Raw genomic sequence first — 19,286 nt, forward strand, 5'->3', positions numbered from 1 at the left:
GGGGAGAGGTCAAAGAAAGGGGAAAAACACAAATGAAAGGTATGTGATTGTAAGAAATAAATGGCAAAAGGAATATGATTTTAATTGATAGATAAAAAATGAAAGACAGCTTTGGTAACAAAAATGAATGTAATATTGGAATGAAAACAAATTCTTGCAGATCCCATATTTAATTTAACTTTTACTGTATGTTTTAAAATTTTAATGCTTATGGTATGCTTAATGTCTAATGTATTATTCTGTTTTGTACGTCGCCCAGAGTGGCTGGGTAACCAGCCAGATGGGCGACTAATAAATCCAAGAATAAATAAATAAAATAAATAAATTCTTGCAGACCAAATACACAAAAATAATTAAGCTTCTCATGCTTTTTTGAACTCTCCCTTCTGTTCTGAGACAATATCCACTAGCTGAGTCAGGGAATTTCTTAGTCAAAGGGTTGATTAGCACACTAAGAAAGGAAGAAAAATATAATTCTGTATCTAGCGACCAAGAACTTGTGTGTGTGTGTGTCCAATATTTATGGGTTGACAACTTGACATGTTTACCATCTACCACCCACTGAGTGCATTAGAAACTCCTATGTCAATGATGATGATTAATTCTTTCATCCAAAGGTTCCATGGCAGATTAACAATTTTAAAATACAGCATTAAAAACAATTAAAAACAACCTAAAATCACAAAATAGGGTGCGTCCTAAAATATATATGTCTCAGGTGTCAAAGAACAGAGTAAAGAGGTGTGTCTTCAGCATTCACCTAGAACTGTACTGTGAATTTCCCAGGTGCACCTCAGTGGGAAGGGAGTTCCACAGCTTAGGGGCCACCACAGAGAATGCCCTCTCCCATGCCACAACCTCTGAGTTTCTGAGGACAGTGGAACTACCAAAACAGCCCCCTCTGCCGTTCTCAACACCTGAGATGGTCTGAAGGGAAAGAAGCAGTCTTTCAGGTATCTGGAACATTAGCATGAGCATCTTAAATTGATTCCCAGAAACAAAGTGGCAACCAATGCTGTTTTAAAACAGAAACCCAAGCCAGTAATCTGGCTGCTGCATTTTGGACCAGTTGAAATTTCTGAGTCATCTTCAAGGGCAGCCCCATGTAGAAGACATTGTAATAATCTAATCTGGAATACCGTGGTGAAGTCATCTCTGTCGAAAAGGGGCTGAAGCTGGTAAACCAGCTGGAGCTGGAAAAAGGCATTCCTAACCACTTTTGCCTCTGACCTCGGGAGGAAAGAGCCTGGAACTTTATCAGTGACCGCAAGGGACCACATGACTCTGCTGATGATAAAAACTGTGCTGCTACTTTTACCACCAATACAGCCTTGTAAGGAGGCTTGTATCTACCTGCAACTCATAAGAACAGAAGAACTCCCGTGGATTGAACTGAAGTTCCATCAAGCCCATTTCCCAAGATGGCCAACAAAACATCATAAAAATAGACCTTAAAATACATTAAAACAAAACAACTTTAAAAACATATTTTTAAAACTTTAAAAACATATTTTTAAAAGAGTTAAAAACATTTTTATTTTAAAAAAAACATATTTAAAGCAATTCCAACACAGACGCAGACTGGGATAGGTCTCAACTTAAAAGGCTTGTTGAAAGAGGTAAGTCTTCAAAAGGTGCTGAAAAGATAACAGAGATGGTGCCTGCCTAATATATAAGGGGAGGGAATTCCACAGGGTAGGTGCTACCACACTAAAGGTCAGTTTCCTATATTGTGCAGAATGGACCTCCTGATAAGTTGGTATCTGCAGGAGGCCCTCATATGCAGAGCACAGTGATCGGCTGGGTATATAAGGGATAAGACGGTCTTTCAGGTATCCCAGTCCCAAGCTGTATAGGGCTTTGTACACCAAAATTAGAACCTTGAACATGGCCCGGTAGCAAATGGGCAGCCAGTGCAATTCTTTCAGCAGCGGGGTGACATGTTGCCGATACCCTGCCCCAGTGAGCAGTCTCACTGCTGCATTTTGCACCAGCTGCAGCTTCCAGACCAACCTCAAGGGTAGCCCCACATAGAGCACATTACAGTAATCCAGCCTGGAGATTACCAATGTGTGGACAACAGTGGACAGGCTATCCCAGTCCAGAAATGGCCGCAGCTGTCTTACCAGCCAAAGCTGGTAAAAGGCACTCCTAGCCACTGAGGTCACCTGGGCATCTAGCAACAAAGATGGATCCAGGAGCACCCCCAGACTATGGACCTGCTCTTTCAGAGGGAGTACGACCCCATCCAAAGCAGGCAACTGACCAATTATCCGAACTCGGGAACCACCAACCCACAGTGCCTCTGTCTTGCTAGGATTCAGACTCAGTTTATTGGCCCTCATCCGGCCCATCACCGAGTCCAGGCAGTGGTCAAGGGCTTGCATGGCCTCTTCCGATTCAGATGTTACGGAGAAATAGAGCTGGGTATCGTCAGCATACTGCTGACACCTCACCCATTGCTCCCAAGGGCTTCATATAGATGTTAAACAGCATGGGGGACAAGATGGTACCCTGCGGCACCCCACAGCACAACTGCCAGGGGGCCGAAAGACAGTCACCCAATGCTATTCTCTGAAAGCGACCCTGGAGATAGGATCGGAACCACTGTAAAACAGTGCCTCCAATACCCATCTCACCAAGTCAGCCCAAAAGGATACCATGGTCAATGGTATCAAAAGCCGCTGAAAGATCAAGTAAGAATAACAGGGTTGCTCTCTCCCTGTCCTTCTCCCAATAAAGGTTATCCATCATGGTGACCAAGGCCAATTCAGTCCCATAACCAGGCCTGAACTCAGACTGGGATGGGTCAAGATAATCTGTTTCATCCAAGAGTACCTGCAACTGCTGCACCACAACCCTCTCAATCACCTTCCCTAAAAAGGGGGCATTTGTAACCTGTCAGTAGTTGTCACAAACCAATGGGTCCAGGGTGGGCTTTTTCAGGAGTGATAGGATCACCACCTCTTTCAAGGACTAAAGGTCTAAATAAACTTTCGTAGGCAGTTTTAACTAATGTACACAGTTTTGCAAGCAATTTCTTGTCACATAATGCATTTTTGTATGTTCTTTTCACTTACATTCATTTTTATGCACACTTTCCCCCAACATATGCATTTTTGTAAACATTGTTTAGTTAGCAAACTGCATTGCAAAATTCAAGTAAATGCGGATTTTGAAGGGTCTCATATTAAGTCTCATATTGTTTCAGAAAGTGCAAATTTGATAAATTCAGTTTTCAATACAAGCTGAACCATATCTCTCCTCCATCCCTATCAGGATGAATGCTCAATATATAAGGTCATCTGTGGAATTCCAGAAACATCTCAGGACCTTTTCCATCAAAACTCAGCCAACTTCTTTTATTTTCTCTCCTTCTAAGCTGCTTCTCCACACAAAATCCGCTGGCTGTCTCATGACCTTGTGATGTGATAGTTATATTTAACATGGAGAAATAAATATGATTGACTTTCCTTTCATATTATACATTGAGCTACCATTTGTTGTGCTCTCCTTTCACGCATGGGACTCTCCAATTCTATTTCAGCTGATGGAAATCCCATTATTTAACCCCAGCTACCAGCATCTCTTTTTCTTTTTCTTTTTTAAAAGTTCAGATTTCAGAGACCTGAGATTTCTAAATCTCTGTGATGGATTTAATTTGGGGAACTTTTTGTCACTATAGCAACAGGGCAGCCGTGCATATTTTTTTTCTCTTGACCACTTCCTTGTTACTGAACACTCTTCAGTGTGGCTACATCAAGGTGAATATTAAATTTTGTGTTATTATTGCTGAGGGTGACATTACACGGGAATTATATGGCACAAAATGTGTGTCTGAGCATAATCCGTTTGACATTGGAAACACTTTCTCAGTAAAACAGGCTTTCAAAACATGCATTCATGGCGGGATGTTTTGCTCTTGTGTTCCTATGAAATATTTGTGCAATTTTGTAAAGAAGCAGTCTCCTTGTGCAGAGAGAAAAATGCAAAGGGTACAACAGATTTCTGCCAAGTATTGCTGTTCTGCTACCAAGAGACCAATGGACTGTGGCTCTGCTGTGGGTAGAAAGCACGCAACAGTGGTGTAGCTTGTGTTTGCTAGGGATGGAAAGATCTGTCAGTTTGGGTCCTCTGCATTGCTCCTTTTGTTAAACTTAAATTTAGTTCTCCACATTTCTGCAGCAATTTGCTATTTTTTTTAAAAGAAAAACCCTCATGAAAATTATCCAGCATTGTAGTGCACGTTTCTCCTAATAAACACATTTTTGTAGGCAGTTGTGACTAATGTACACATTTTTGCAAACACAGAATGCATTTTTGTATGATACTTTCACTCATATATTCACTGTTATGCACACCTTCCCCTAAAATATACATTTCACTGGTCAATACTAATTTTATTGCCAATGATGTTTGATCGATTTTAGGGTAACTTTGAGTTGCTGATTCCGAATATGGCATCGGTTTTGCTAGATTGGCTCCAATTTTTGAGATAATGGATGCCCCCATTGAAAAACATAACAAATTCAAAAAATTTAATGGTCAGGCATAGCCTACCCACAAATGACATGGAAACTGTCTCAAATCATGCAAAACTAAACACATGAAATACCTAATGGCGTTGTATTCAGTACAATAACATTAAAACAAATGGACTATAAGGCCATCAACTCTAACCCCCTGCTCAATGCAGGAATCCGGTGTAAAGCATACTGAACAGGTCGCTATCTAGCTGCCTCTTGAATGCCTCCAGAGTTGGACAGCCCACTGCTCCATATGTTTTATCAAACCAACTCTTGGAATCTCTGTCTACTGCAATTGTAACCATCATCCTGTTGTTTTACTAACATGATTTTTAAGTTATTTTAATGTGCTTTTATTGTCCTGTAAACTGCCCTTTAAAAAATAAAGAGTGGTTTACAAATAATTGTAATTTTAAAAAATTACAGATGCAAATTGAGGCCAACTTTCAGAGGGAAAATTGCCCTATAAGAAGGTGTCTTTTTTTCCCAAGGGGCAAGAGGCGGGAGATCTGGGGGCTGATAGACTTGGGGATTGTGCCCATTAGGCCACCCCACAACAAACTCCCTTCAGGTGTGGCCCACCATTGTTGTGCAGAACTGTTCAAATCAGCAACACATCTCAGATATTCAAGGCACTTCTTCAGATCTGATGAGTTGCTTTTTGAATGATTTCTGATTTGTGAATGACGGGCAGTTCAGTGAAATATGATGGCTTTGATGTTTCATTAATAGATCTCTCCTCTCCAATACCAGCCTCCTTACTTTGTGTCCCCTGTTCTTTATGATCTACTTGATATTCACAGCTGTGGGAACACCAACAGTGCTATATTTCTACAAACAGTCTTTCTCACTTGCTTTAATGGAGGCTGCTACTATTGCCAAATTCAAATTGTCAGAATTACCATGAATTACAAAGGGAAATTAAATTCAAAAATGATTCATCTCTGAATGTAATCAGAGCTAGCTACATATAAACATGAGGATCTAGTCTTGATATCTTCCCTCCATCAACAGTCACCTCCAGCATCTGAGTGCTGTTGCACTCAGGTCCTACTTGCAGTCTTCCTGTAGGCATCTAACTGACCACTGTGAGAACAGGATGCAGGACTAGATGGGCCATTGGTCTGATCCAGCAGAGCTCTTCTTATGCCCTTACATTCACCTTATATATGCATGTAGGAGATCTGGCCATGAATGCAGAGAACATTGTGCATGCACAACGGATGGACCACATCAAGCCAAAAGCTAAGAATATATGAAGCTGCCTCATATAAAATCAGACCTCTGATCCATCCAGCTCAGTGCTGTCTACAATGACTGGTAGCGACTCTCTGTGGTTTCAGACAGGAGCCTTCCCCAGTCCTACCTGGTGATGCTTGAGACTGAACCTGGGACATTTTGCATGCAAAGTCTGTGCTCTACCACTGAGCTATGCCCCTTCCCTCTTACACTAACCTCTGGAGCAGCTAAACTAGCTGAGAACATGAGCATTTGAGGGAAGGTGGTTTGGTTTTCTTAGCTTCTTTGTTTTATTCTGCACACAGAAAATGCTGGAGAGAGGGAGGATGAATTTCACATTTCCTCAGCCAACCTTGCAAACAATATAACTGAAGGCCACAAAGTCATATGGAAGCATTTTAAAATCCATCCTGATTTCCATAGAAGAGCTAAAGGGCAAGCAACTTTATAACAGTGGTGACTCCATGTCAGTAGAATCTGCTCCGAGTTTTAGTCCGAACTTTCAAGGAGCTGTCCAAGGTTGGTTATTTGCATTACAAAATTTGGATAAGTGTGAATTTCGAAGGCTTACTGTGTTTCAGTTCTCATATTGTTCTGGAAAGTGCAAATTTGATAGATACTGCTTTAAATGTGAACTGAATCAAATTTCTCCCCCATCCTTACCTATGAGAAAAGGATGAAGGAATTGGGTACATTTAGCCTGAAGAAGGGGAAGCCAACAAGTACCTGAAGGGCTGTTAAGACTTGCTGTCGCAGAATGCAGGGCTATACCAAATGGACTTACGGTGCAGGTGGATCAATTTTGGTTAACATTAGGAGAAAAGTCTTGTTGGTAAGAGCAGGTTGACAATGGAACGAATTGGTTAGAAGGTTGATGAACTCTTCTTCTTGTTGGGTCAAGCAAGGATTGGAGTAGATGGCATACAAGACCCTCACTAAGGCTGCAATTCAATACACACTTTCCTGGGATTAAGTTCAATGGATCCTAGAGTAGAGCACAGCCCCCACCCCACTCTGGGGCCCCAATCCAGTTCCCCTGAATGAGACTGACTTGCTCCAGGCCCGCTCCACCTCGAATCTGGTCTTAAATTAATTGTGGGTGGGGATGATGTTTAATTAGGGTTTTGTAAAAACTCTAATAAAACATACGGCTGAGAGAGGCCAAGGAAAGGAGCAGGGAGTTCAATTCTGCAGGGTGCTGTCTCACAAGTGGCTTCTCTGCACCCTGCAGGATCAATGTCTCCACTCAACAGCTGTTGCACAAAGGCATCAATCCTGTAGAGTGCTGCTCCGTAAGCAGTGTCCCTGCAGAGAAGCTGCTTGCTCCTTCCCTTTCCAGGGAAGATGCAGCTGGACATCAGGTAGGCCTCAGCCTTTTTTATGGGTTTTCCTACCTCTCCTTCTTGCCTGGTGCCCCCCCCGACAGCCCTGGATCACTCTGGGCCACCTGGCCTGACCCACAGAGATCCGAGGCTGTCTCGACACCACTTGGCCAATGTCTGGAATCCCAATTCAGTTCAGGATTTGGAACTCAGCCAAATCTGTCACTGTCAGATGTTCTGCTTCCACTGTCAGAGTCAGGATACCTCTGAATACCAGCTTCAGGAAGTCACAAGTGGGGAAGAGTGCTGGTGTGCTCAGGTCCTGCATGTGAGCTTCCCATGGGTGTCTGGATGGCCACTGTGGGGACAGGATGCTGGACTAGAGGAGCCTTAGAGGAGCCTAATCCAGAAGCCAAGCTCTCCTTGTGTTCTTAGTGGCTGTTCCAGAGTAAGGAAGGGAGAAGACAGTTTATGAAGGAAGCATGAGGTACAGCCTCCCTTCTGTAATATTGCAATCCTGTGCATATCTAATTGGGATTAAGCCTCACTGGGTTTACTCGCGTTGTGTATAAGCATGCAGAGACTTGCACTGCGTATATCCCTGTTATCCAAAATAACACTCCCTTATTCAGATCCATTCTGTCCATTCCCAAGGCAGTCCCACACCAAATATAATTTAATCTGAAAATTCCCTTCAATTTATTTGAACATGGGATTATTTGAATACTTTATTTCCCTAGGCTATTTGGTGATATTCCCCACAATACAGAAGCACACAGATAATGACTCTTAATTACATTGGGGTGTTTGGGGTGTTTTTTTGTTTTTGGTTTGCATTCCTTTTCTGTCTGTGCTGTATGCATGTACACAGTGTTTCAGTTCAAAGTGCATTCATTACCATATGCTCATAGCATAGTCTCACAGGAGAATGATGATTAGTTGTGATTGAGCAATGTAACTGCAGAACTCGCAATGTAACTCAGCTAAGCTCTTCATGTGAAAAAAAAGTGAAGAAAGGCAATGTACATCAAGATGATGCAACAGACGATGCACAAATTGATCACATAGAGCAGATTCACCCTATCAACAGATGCCTCTCCATTTCAAAACTGGAAACAACGGAACTTGATGGCTTTTATATATGACTAGCTAAAAGCCCCATCAAGTTTAATGGGCGGGAGAGAAAGGAGGAAAGGAGCAATCCTGTCCTTACCACAAATTCACTGACTTTCAGATGCTTACAAGCATCTGAGGTACCAGGAATCCCATATATCCTGACATCCATGTTAAGGACTCCATTTCCCAGCATCCCTGCACCTTGGATGCTGCCATAGCAGATTTAAGGTGCAAGGCAGGAGGTAATCCAGCTAAGATTATGAACTCAGCCAGGGAATATGTTTTCATTTGGGGAAAAGCTTGAAACTCTCCATCCCTCCTTGACATCCACCCAGCCGGTGGACTTGATGTATCTGATGTATCTTTAATCATATATATATATAACCACAACTTCAATTTTCAGCAAACTCCAGTGTTTCTATTTCTATAGTGCCTTGTGACACTCAAGCGGTAATGCATTGTTAGCTGCCTGTATACATTATTAGTTGTGTTCCAGCTACTGACTTTGGCAACATTACTACACACAATGATCACTCCCCTTCCTGGTCAGACACGTGGGCCTGACCCTGCCCTTTTCTTCCCCTCGCTATGAGGGCATCAGCCTCAATAATGAATGGGATGGTGGCTTGAAGGTGGAGAGTTTCATCCATCCACCATTCATCCATCAACCATTGGCATGAGTGGAGCAATATCCTGGGTATTTTTGCCTGGCTAGAACGTGTCCTTGAGCTCTGATAGTGTCTCTTGCTTGTCTGGATGGAGGACAGAGAGGGGTATGCAAGTGCATGTAATCTACTGTACAAATGTAAAATTTTATTTATTTTTTAATATTTGTTTTAATCTTTTCATTGATTGTAAGTTGCTTTGGGTTCACTTGTGTGAAGAAAAACAACTAATAAATTTAATAAAATACTAACAATAATATTTATTATTTATTTATTTATTTATTTGTTTCATTTTTAAACCGCCCATAGCGAGTGGCTCTCTGGGCAGTGTACAAAAGATTTATGTTAGTTTCCACCCACTTTTGACCCCACCCACCACTGATACATGACACTTAGAAGGTTGTCCAGAAGGGAATGTGGCCCTCAACTTAAAAATGGTTCCCCACTCCTGATTTACACTATTCATCTCTGTTTCTGGTAACCCAGCTCTTAAGAACTGAATATATAATTGCTATATTAATAAAATTCTAAACAAATGAAATAGCGTAGATTTTCAGGTGAGCAGTCAGATCATAATTCTTTTCTCAATTCTAATGCAACTCCACTGATGGTAGCAAATTCAGTTGTTCATTGAATTGCTATTGGAGCACTAATGGAAGAATCAGTCCTCTGATGCATCTAAAAATCTGTATCCTAGAAGACCATAGCAAGAAAATGCTGCCAAGTTCCTACCGCAATCGTTCAGCCTCCCTTCTTCAGTCAACATGGATTGGTATCAAGCCACTACTTGCCATTTTTTTATATAAAAAAAGGACTGCCTTCAAGTCGATTCCGACTTATGGCGACCCTATGAATAGGGTTTTCATGGTAAGCGGTATTCAAAGGTGCTTTACCATTGCCTTCCTCATTTGCCATTTCAAACATCTCCTGAATTAATCAGTAATGTAATGTGATGTCAGTATTCATCTAGTTATCTATACATCTAAAAATAATTAGGAGGCAAAGTCTGAATAAGAACCCCATCCCCAGTTTGGAATTCTTCACCCCCCAAAAGAAATGTACCCAGACCACAGGTTCACTAACTGACTGGCAGCAGCTCTTCAGGATTTCAGACATGGTTTCCTCTGCCCCCACCTGGAGATGCCAGGAACTGAAACTGGTGCATTCTGCATGCAAAACTTGTAGTGTACTACTGAGCTACTAGTGGCTCCACATTTGCCAGTTCTGCATTCTTTTTTATGAGTAGTGGATGTTGATCAATTAGGGTGAATGAGCCACTGCCCCACCAATGTCCATCTGCCCTCAGCCAGCCCCCAGCTGCCTGCCTTCTTACTTACATCAAGGGGTTGGCATCGTCCGTCAGCTTCCTACTCCTTAGTCTCAATGTTGCCACTGTAGAACTCAACAGGAAGGAAGGTGGGGGCACAACTAGAATTTGTTGGCTTTGCCTGTCCTTGGCTCTTGCTCCAGCTACTGTTGTCCTCTCTGATTTTCCACCCTACTAGTCCCAATGGGCAGCAGCCTCCACCATTTATAAATATGTTTCCTATATAGTGAGACATCCATCTTTTTTGACTGATGGTTTAACCTGGAACCTTCTGTGTGAGCATTGGGCTCTCCCCAGTGTTCCCATCGAGGTATTATGGTGTCTTCCTAACGTGCTGCATAAGTGTCCTGACTCCCCATCCCAAAGCATGACAACAAATGCTCTTACTTTCAGGTGACAGATACAGTTTTATCCAAGAGGGCTCAATACAATTTCATTAGTAGACTTGGGTTAGAGGGGATCGCAATACAAGGGTCTAGGAGCAGACTGGGTGGTAGTAGGGATGTGCTAGAATTCTGCCCAATTCAGATTTGGCACCAAATTTTCCATTAATTCTCTTATTCTCTAGTTTTGTCGATTGCATTTGTATCTAGTGATTTTCTGCAGCTAGTTTTGAAAACTTTTTTTAAAAAAATCCACCTCTAAAATATCAGTATTAAAAGCAATAATTTTATCTATATGTCCTGTCATTTGTCAATATTTTGAAATATTGATATTTCCTTTTAAAATATTGATATTAATTTAAATTTATTGATTCTTTTTTTGAGAGGGAAAAGAAGGGATCGGTAAAGGCAGCGGCTAATGGACAAAGAATAAACTTGAATAGTTACCAGCCTGTTAGGCTGATGGAATGCCTTCAGACTGGCAACAGCCCTCGATCCCATTCCTAGGTCATAGTAACAAAGATATCCCAACAAGTTGCCATGCCATTCCTGCTTCGCTTTAAAAGAGCAAGGTGTGGCAAGCTCATTCATATGACTCTTGACCTGTACGAGAATACTGCACTTGTAGATGTGCACTTTTGATGGGGGTGGCGCTGAGTCCTTAGTGATGGAACAGTGACCTTCCCCCGGCTCCTCCTCTTGCTCTCCCCCCCAACTGGTAAATGAGTTCCTTGGTTCCCAATGAAGTGTAGAGACGAGAACCAGAGACTGCCGCCCCTTTCCTAACATCCAGAGTCAAAGGAGCTCAGTCTTCTTCTTTCTCCAGCTTACTCACAGTCTCTGCTTCCTCCTCCTCCTCCTCCTCATCTGTCAAACACTGCCACTCCACCCTAGACCCTGTTGGAACTACAGGGCTCATGACATCAAGAGATATTAGGCAGTTCAAGTGTGTCATGATGAATATTATAGATTGTTCCCTCAGTGTCAACAGATTCACAGATCCAGGACACTCTCTTTGATCCAATTTAAGATGTGTTGCAAATTGCAAAATAGCATTCATTTTGTCCTGGGGGTTAAATTTACTCCTCAAGTCCACCTTGCTTACCATCTTTTTAACTAAGTGTGCAGATGATTAAATTTCTCATGCCTTTGTTACACCTCAGTAAATATTGTCTATAAAAATCAGTTGGCATTAACTGTACTTAATGTATCATAATGATTCTTATAAATCTAAATTATCCTTATAAATCTAAATTAAGTGCCTAGGTTTAAATGTATTTAAGACATTTAATTAATAAAGTGTTACCAAATAACCATTACTAATCTGTTTACTTCAAACCCGATTTCCATTTCCAAAGGATTTATTTCTTGGCTGCACATGTGAGAAGGATGCAGAGAGAACGTGAGAGGTTTTTATTATTATTATTTTTCAAAACAGCTTCTGCAGGTATCATTAATAAACTTTAGGGGGGAAATCCCTTACCAACCTGCCAGATTTTTTTATTCAGAGTCATGCTCCCTGGACATGACTGGAATCAGTGAATATACCAAAGCTGGATTAGCATGAATAGGATTGGGGAAGAAATTTGGTTCCATTTATTTTAATGCAAAACCAGCTAATTTACACTTCCAAAACAATATGCAAACCACATAGTTTCCTTCAAAATTTTCACTTCTATAAATTTTAGGCTGAAGTTCTCCTATCAAGTAATGTGCACAAAAGTGTGTATATTTGAGAAAAATATGTATAACATTCACATCCTACTGATAATAAGATACACAAATGCACTATATTAGGGGACAATGCTTGCCAAAATGAGTATATCCGTAAAAATGTGCATTAAAATGCTGATGAATTTCTGTGAGTAGTTTTAAAATGCATAATGACAGAGAAACATGGAGAACTGAAATTAAGATGGGAAAAATGAGAAACTGGAATGAGATTTGCCCATTCCTAGCCATGGAAGATTTTTCAGACTTCTAGTAGTGGACCAGTGTAAATAGGAAGTACCTGTCATAAAAACACAGAAGCAACACCTGGGTTAGCTGTAAAATTTCATTCATTGATTCAATGTATTTATGCCCCACCAAAAAAATAAATAAATCACAGGGCAACTTTACAATGCATATATATATAAATCAATACATAAACAATAGAAACAATTAAAAACAGCAAAAAACGGAGTGTCATAAAATCTAGAGCCGTGCTGTCAATTTCTCTAGCATTTAAAAAAATCACTCTTCATTAACTAATGATAAAAGAAATTGCATTTGCAAATTATCAAAAAGGAGAGAAAATGTCAGTGAAAATGTCATAGGATGGATGCAGGGGTTTTGTGGTGCTTACCTTACTTTTGAACTGGCCAAGGGGTGTTTGTGAGTGTCCTTCCTTTCATTCTACGAATCATCCCACCAGTGGTCTGCACTCTGTAGCCTTCCTGGGTGCCAATCCTTCAATTAAAGCCCAGGGAAAGTCATCATGAGGTAACTCCTCCCATGGGGCTTTTTTAGATCAGGAAGTGCAGGCAGCCAGGGAAGTTGCCAAGTGCTGAAGAAATCTTAGCCTCCTCACAACAAAAGATTAAAATCCTACATCCATCAACATTCTAAAGATGTTCTCAAGTCCAGTGAGAATAAGATCGAAAAATGGAAGCTTCTTTTGCAGAGGAAGAAAACTTCTGGGAAATTAAAGGGCAGATTTCAGCATAGCACTTTCAAAACTCAAGCATTAGAGATAAAAAGAAATGCCTGGGAAGATAAAGAAGTCTTGGTGCTGAAATAATATCAGGGAAAGCACCATGCGAGGATCCCTGGGGAGTATTCCATAACTCAGATGCGACCACAAGAAGACCATTCACCATATGCTTGGGACCAGGATACCTGAAAGACTGTTTTACCCCTTATATACCCAGTCGATCACTGCGCTTTGCATGTGAGGGCCTCCTACAGATACCATCTTATCAGGAGGTCCATTCTGCACAATATAGGAAACGGACTTTTAGTCTGGTAGCACCTACCCTGTGGAATTCCCTCCCTTTGAATATTAGGCAGTCGCCATCTCTGCTATCTTTTCGGTGCCTTTTGAAGACTTTCCTGTTTCAACAAGCCTTTTAGGTTGAGACCTATCCCAGTCTGCATCTGTGTTAGAATTGCTTAATATGTTTTTTAATGATGTTTTTAACCCTTTTTTAAAGTTGTTTTTTTTATGTTTTTAACGCTGTTTTGTCTTAATGTATTTTAAGATCTGTTTTTATGATGTTTTAAAGTGTTTTTAGCGCTTTGTTTGCCGCCCTGGGCTCCTGCTGGGAGGAAGGGTGGGATACAAATTAAATAATAAATTAAATAATAAATAAATATGTGTAGGAGCAGGGGCACACTGAAGAGGGCTTCTGAAAATGTCCTCAGCTCAGCATACGTTCATATGAAGTTCCTTCAGTTCCTTCTTCCACATGTTGGGCCATATTCATCCTACACATTTGGAGAAGGGCCATAGGTCAATGGAAGATTATCTGCCTTGCATGCTAGAAGGTCCCAGGTCCAGTCACCAGCATCTCCAGGTGTGGCTGGGAGAAACTCCAGCTTGAAACCAGGAAAGTCACTGACACTCAGTGTATTAGAGGGACCAATGGGTCTGACTCAGTATAAAGCAGCTTCCTATGTTTCTTACTCATTACAATCCATCCCATTCTGATTATATTATGCCACAAGTAAAAAACAGGTTTAAAAAAATGTCCTACACAAGGCCAGAGGTACTTTCAGGATATCAAGAATTTCTTACTGAAACAAGTAAAGCTACTTGCAATAGTGAAAACCCACAATTATTACAAATTAAATAAGAACTTCCTTCTGAAATACAAATATGATGATGAGGATTGATTGATATGCCTTGTCCCCCAGGACTGGAGACAGAACATAATAATATTTCCAATAGATTTGTACCTGTCAAAATGCTGTTCTGAATGGTACAATAAGTGTTGTAATGATTAGGGTTGTGCAGAAACCCTCCAATCCATCCCATGCCCCTGATCCATGGTCCCTGGGTTGGGCAGACCTGCCCTGTGCTGCCCTGAAGGCCACTCCATGCCTCTTCCCCTGTATCCAGCTCTGGATCCATTTGGGGTTGCAGCTAATGCTTAATCAGGGCTTTTGAAAACCATAATTAAACATACAGGTTGGGTTCTCCCCCTCCATCCTCCAACCAACAGTAGAAGGTTCCCTGAAAGGAAGCCCCTCATGAACAAGCAGAAAACCTCTCATGAACATGAGCCAGCTGGTAAGCAAAAGATTCCATCCTGCATGGTGCTGCTTCAGGGGGTGGTGCATCAGGCAGGAATAAGAAAGGCCAAGTGGGAATCAGGAGAGACTGGGCAGAAACAGGCCAGGTGGCAATTCCTACCTTCTCCCGGAAGACACAGCTGGTCGGGTAGGTCCTTTGCTTTCGGTGTGGTTTTTTTTCCTCCCCTCCATCCCACCAATGCCTGCTTCTCCCAGATTGTACTAAGGCCCCCAACCCACAGCAACCCAGGGCTATCTCAACCCAACTTGAGAGATATTCAGATCCCCCCAAATCAACTTGATTTGGTTTGGGACTCAGCTGAGTCCAGTGCACAGCCCTAGTAATGATGACATAGCTCTTCTTGGAAAAGCATTCAAAAGTGAACAAGACATATGCATAGAGGTCTAAAACAATATTCTTCAATATTTAGACCCCAGATGTTGTTGGACTACAACTCCCATCATTCCTGACCATTGACTAAGCTGTCTGGGGATGACTGGAGGTGTAGTCCAACAACATCTGAGGAGCCAAGGTTGAAGATTACTGGCTGAGAGCAATACTGATCCATAACCTTATCCCTACTGTTATTGGTATGTCATGACACAGTGGTTTACATAGGAATGACCCTATGCTGAAAGAGGAACATATGAACTGGGTCTTATCCATAATTGAATTTATGCAAAATGGAAAACTGTGTTAAGAAAACACATGGTTAATATTTTTTTTCTTATTATCGTGATGCTGTGTGGAGGTGATGATAAGACCTGTTGTTCTGGACTATATATATATATATATGAACGTAATTATGATTAACCAAACAGAACTTTTCAGCTTCCACCTTCATCAGCTGCTAACATACAAATGCTGTTACCAAGATGGCAGTTATAGAGCTTTGAGGATGGAATGCTCAGAGGGGCTTCATTTGCAGAAGCTAAATAGTGGTTCAGGCCATGTGGTGCCAATGTGTCCAGAGAGTAAATCCAAAAGTTCTTCCTTTTAGTCATTGCTGCTGGATCTGCTGGCATCTCTATCACTGTAATGGAAAAGTCCAACAGGCTGTGACCCTCGATGTTAAAATGCTTTGCAACTGATTGTTCCACTGTTTTTGTCAAGATTGCCGACTTCTGGTTCCTGAAGCGAGTGCGTAGGTCAGTTGTGGTCTTTCCTACATATTGGATATGACATCCTGGTATTTTGCACTCGATAATGTAAACTATATTGCAGGACCTGCAGGTGATGTTCTATTTGATGTAATACGTCCTGCTTGTCCTAGTGCTTGTAAAAGTGGCTATCTCCCTGAGGTACACACAGGTGATACAGCATTTGGAGTGACAAGGATGAGACCCTGGATTGGTGATAGGTGGCTTAAGCACAGCTCTCACCAACAGTCTGCACAAATTAGGAGGTTGACGAAATGCTAGGAGGCCTGCTGATGGCTCTAGTAAGATGTTCAGAGTTTGTCAGCAATGGGTAGCTCTCCCTGATTGCTCGGTGATACATATATAGGAGCAAGTCCCATTGACATCAATGAGGCCTACTTCTGAGTAGACATGTATAGGATTTTGCCACCACATACAAGATAGGGATCTGCCACTGCTGTGCCCCCCCCACTGTGCCAACAAATATTATTTACTGTTGACACCAAATAAAAGCCTCTGCAAGTCTCAGAAGACTTCGTCAAAGCATTCAGCCAAGCAGCTGCCATCAGTGGGAGCTTAAGTGGCACAGCTGTGGCTTGCAGGGGAGTGCACTCATTTGTGCAGCCTGGTGGGGGACTGATTCTTTTGCTGCCCTATGAATCTGCCACCTCTGGCAAGTGGCTCAGTGTGTCTCATGATAGGGATGCTAAGGTATCGCTTACAAGGTCCAGAGATCCATAAATAATAAAGGACCTCTGATTGATGTGTAGAGCCTACCATTCATTTTCTTTTATCTGTATTCACCAAAATTCAATGTAAACTATGTGCAGGATCAGAATATAAACAGGTGGTTTCATTTGCCCATGTTTATGTCAATGCACAAACACACACATATACATCAGTCATCTGAATAAAAACCAGAACAAACGTAACCTCTAATGATGTTTATCCAGATCAAGTTACTTTGGAACTGTGCTGCTTCCGTGACATGGCATGCATAGAATAGTACTTCGAGTCAAGTGGGATTCTGAGAATTTATTCTCCCCTGCCTACTGTGACCTTGATTGCACAACCATTGAAGGCCTTTGTGTAGGTTGTTGACTCTATTTTGATCCTGGTGATATGGAAAGGGTGGCCTTACAATATCAATGAGTAGAGAACTCTGGGCAGGCTTAATGAGGCCTATAATGGACCCCTTAAACTAGTTATGTGACTCCAAAAAGAAGACTGGCAAAGCCTGTTGAAAGCATCTATATCAAAGGATACATCTACCTTTTGGAAAATGGTCGCAAAGGGATGGCCTGACCCTTCAGTTAACCTGGATTATCATATATATCTGTGACTACTTGGGAAGACCATTTTACTAAAATTTATGCTAGAGAACAGATACGCCATCAATCACCCAAGTCTAATGGCCATAATTTCCCTAATTGGCCCCCCGTCACACCTAAAGAAATTATCAGTTTAATTGCCAAACTGAAAACAGGCAAAGTACCTGGGTCGGATAATATTCCATCTGAGGTTTTTAAAACTAATGCTGACTGGTGGGCACCGGTTTGAGCTACCTTATTCACATGTATAGATTCTGATGTTTCTATTCCAGAAGATTGGGGCCTGGCAATAATCATCCCTATTTTTAAAAAAGGTACTAGATCTGATCCGGCCAACTACAGACCGATTAGCTTGTTAAACATTATCAGCAAGATTTATGCCAGCCACTTAAGTGAGAAACTTCAAACCTGGATGGAACAAGAAAACATCCTGGCTGAGAAGCTGGTGGGATTTAGAGCTGGCCATGGATCATGGTCTTGTCTTACAACACCTGATAAAAAAATATACAGCGATCCCTGGAGGAGCCTTTTATACAGCCTTTATTGACTTCAAATCAGCCTTTGATTTGATACCTAGACATAAACTTTGGGAGAAATATGAGTCCACTAATATTGATAGACGCCTGCTGGCACTAATACGCTGCTTATGTGAATCTACCCATCTACGTTTTAGGTGCAATAGAGCTGGCCACCTATCCAGGTCCATCCCAGCCTTTAAGGGTGTTAAACAGGGATGCATTTTAGCCCCCATGTTGTTTAATTTATATATCAACACCCTGGTTAAAACTCTATCACCTATAGGAACTCATTATCCTAGTCTGTCAAAGAGGTCTTTATCCGTTCTCATGTATGCTGATGATGTTGTCCTTCTTTCACTGACACCTATTGGGCTGGGACTATTGTTGAGTGCCCTCACTGTCATGCCCGCCCGACCCTCAGGGTCCCGGGAACATGCATCAGGCTCAGACCCCCACCCTTAGGGAAATGAGACTGGAACCAAAAAGCTATTACTTCACCCTTGCCAAGGCTGTGTACGCTCACAACAGCCCTGCAAGGTAGAAGGTAGGCTGCCACCACCCCTGTAAACTGGTCCACTCAGAGCCAGGGGATCTCTGAGCCCAGAAAGTATATAAAACCAAGGTCCTAAAAGGCAAGAGTCACAGTTACACTCCTTGCCAGGCACCTCTGGTTTAACACTTAAAATCCAAGCTTTTAACTTCTTAACCCTCTTTGGTAGTGAGTGACTGAGGTTGGGTCAAAACACTGAATTTAGAACCACCCCTTCTCTCAAATGAACACACCAGGTTAAATAGAAGTAGCTTTATTAAAATATATAAGTGCACATATCATATAGCAGCAAGTAATCCTTTAAGACCATTCACCCAACAGGGGTTTAGGTTCTTACAAGAGAATTCATACACACAACAAGAAAATAATAAACTAGCTCACCTAACTACTTACATACGAGGTAGTTGGTTGCGTGGCACCTCTCCTAAGAGAGATGGATGTTCAACATAAAGCAATGGAACCAGACATAGGTTGCCTTCCCATAAGCAACCCCAGGAACCATAAGGCAGAAAAGGTTTGGAACTCTGGTGCCAGTCAGCATAGGCAGAGAACAGAGAACAAAGGCTGTGGGTCCCTAGCCCTATACTTAAGGGAAAAAGATCCTAACGGTCCAAGATTAATTGACCAATCAGGAATTGACTGATGTAACTTTCTTCTCGATGTTTCTCACATTTTCGCGCCTTCAGGCCCCCCTCCCAACGGTGTTTTCCAACTGCATAGGCCAAGGATGACCTTGGGTGCCAGGCACTTGCTAATCAGCAAAGATAAACAGGTGCAGCTTGTTAAGGCTTCTTCTAACCGTCTTCAGCTGGGAAAATGAAACTTAACTTTGCAAATTGGCAAGGCCTGTCTTTTCTGACTATAACCATCTCCCAGAGTCCCTTACTGGAACCA

The sequence above is a fragment of the Rhineura floridana genome, chromosome 15 (assembly GCF_030035675.1).
Source record: "Rhineura floridana isolate rRhiFlo1 chromosome 15, rRhiFlo1.hap2, whole genome shotgun sequence".
Lineage (NCBI taxonomy): Eukaryota > Metazoa > Chordata > Lepidosauria > Squamata > Rhineuridae > Rhineura > Rhineura floridana.